The sequence below is a fragment of the Ruditapes philippinarum genome, unplaced genomic scaffold (genome assembly GCF_026571515.1).
Source record: "Ruditapes philippinarum isolate M1 unplaced genomic scaffold, ASM2657151v2 ctg15947_1_1_1_1, whole genome shotgun sequence".
Lineage (NCBI taxonomy): Eukaryota > Metazoa > Mollusca > Bivalvia > Venerida > Veneridae > Ruditapes > Ruditapes philippinarum.
In genome coordinates this window covers 1,120-2,852 of record NW_026864719.1, presented here as the reverse complement: position 1 = coordinate 2,852, position 1,733 = coordinate 1,120, and the positions used below count along the sequence as shown (strand labels likewise).

Here is a 1,733-nt window from a genome sequence, read left to right as displayed (position 1 = left end):
AAGCCAATTAGATGGATCAATTGACAAGATATGACCAAAACATTGTGTTAAATTTGTTTAAAAAAAAAAAAAAAAAAACAAAACAAAACAAGAAAACCAACAAATCAAGTAACATTGACACTAAGTGTCCTCATATATTTTGCTTGTATTGTATCAGTTTACCCCTAAATGTGTTAGTAGCATGGGAAATATGCTCTGTAAAAAAATGAAAATTCCTTCATAGTTTGTGTAAAACACATGATGTTTATGTACAAAATAACAGATAATGGTACTGCATTGTATAATTGAGACGCCAAAACTTTAATGAGTTTCCCATTTTTTTCCATTTTTCAAAAAAAGTATTTTCCTTGTATACATTTGTGTTAAATTGATTCTTGCAGTATACATTTTGTTTTTCTTTTAGAACAACAATACTCTGAACAATGAACTTCCTTTTGACAAGTTTTCTTTTATGAATATATCATTAGTGCTGTGACATTTGAATAAAACAGTGTATGTAATCATATTAAGCACAAAGGGAAAAAGAAAATAAAGAAGAATTTGTTTATAATATAACTATATATAACTGAAAATTGATGGAATAAAGGTGCAAAATGCATTACTCATTTACATTATATAATACTGTGATGTTTTTATTTTTTACTTGCAAAATGTTCAAGAAAAGTGTGAATACTAATGGATATATATTTGATTAGAAAAAAACAATGTCATTTGATAAAATAATGATTTTATTTGATATTTTTGCAGGACAACACTCATTATGAAGTGAACAAACCGAGTCACATTTCTTATGATTTATTTTATGAAATGTAAATGATATGTAAGAGACTGTTAATAAATAAATTTCTATTCTACAAGTACTTAGTAATACGTTAATATGACGTAACTATCAATTTTAAAATGTCAATATTGAATCGTGCTTTTGGTTTGTTTTTTTGTTTTGAATAATTCAGATTTTGAATACATATTTTGTTTTGAATAATTTAGGCTTTGAACTTTAAACTGCTTGAAGTGATGATATTGTAGACTTAAGCCACCTGTTACTATCTGGTCAGGCTGCACAGAGAGGTCATTCTGGGCTTCCATGTAGCCTGAACAAACATTATTCTGATTGAGACTGAATTATTCAGGTTTTTTTTTTACAATATTGCCTTACATGAGTGGATATTTACAGATACTTTGTTTAGGGTTCGTAATCCATAGGCGTTTAAAGTGACATTATTGATTGGAGTCTGTTTAACACTTTTAATTTAGTAATTTATACCACCTCACATTTTTTCCTGCACCCTTTTAGCTTTGTGTATTTATCATAACCATGAACCACTCTTTCATGTAAGAAGATATAACTCTGTAAAAAAATTTGATAAAATTAATGCCCAACTTTTGACTTCATTTATGACCTATACCCTTTAAGTAAAAATTGACTCATTAAATATCACAAATTTAATTCGTAAACTGCCATTGCCTTTCACTGTGTTATAACCTACAGTAATAGACATAGCTTTCATTGTTAGAACTGTAATTCTCTATAAGCTTTAACTCTTCACCTGCTGGAATCAGGAATGATTAGCCTCTATATAGAAGATATTGGATGAGTGTAAATTCAATATTGAATTTATTGAATGAGTTGAATAAATTCAGTAATAAACTAACACGAATATGATATTCTGTTTATCACATACCCAAAATAAAAGTCAGTTTTTCATTGACGTGCTTATAGTGTAATACTAACA

At 27.8% G+C, this 1,733-nt stretch overlaps 1 long non-coding RNA gene across 1 annotated transcript; it reads right to left on the bottom strand.

Moving 5' to 3' along the window:
• Positions 1 to 1,288: 1,288 nt before the first annotated feature.
• LOC132726641 (uncharacterized) lies at positions 1,289 to 1,527 on the bottom strand. Its single transcript, XR_009625223.1, has 2 exons — positions 1,389 to 1,527; positions 1,289 to 1,325 (listed from the first exon to the last, which is right to left on the bottom strand). It is a non-coding gene; the product is annotated as an uncharacterized LOC132726641 (long non-coding RNA).
• Positions 1,528 to 1,733: the final 206 nt, after the last annotated feature.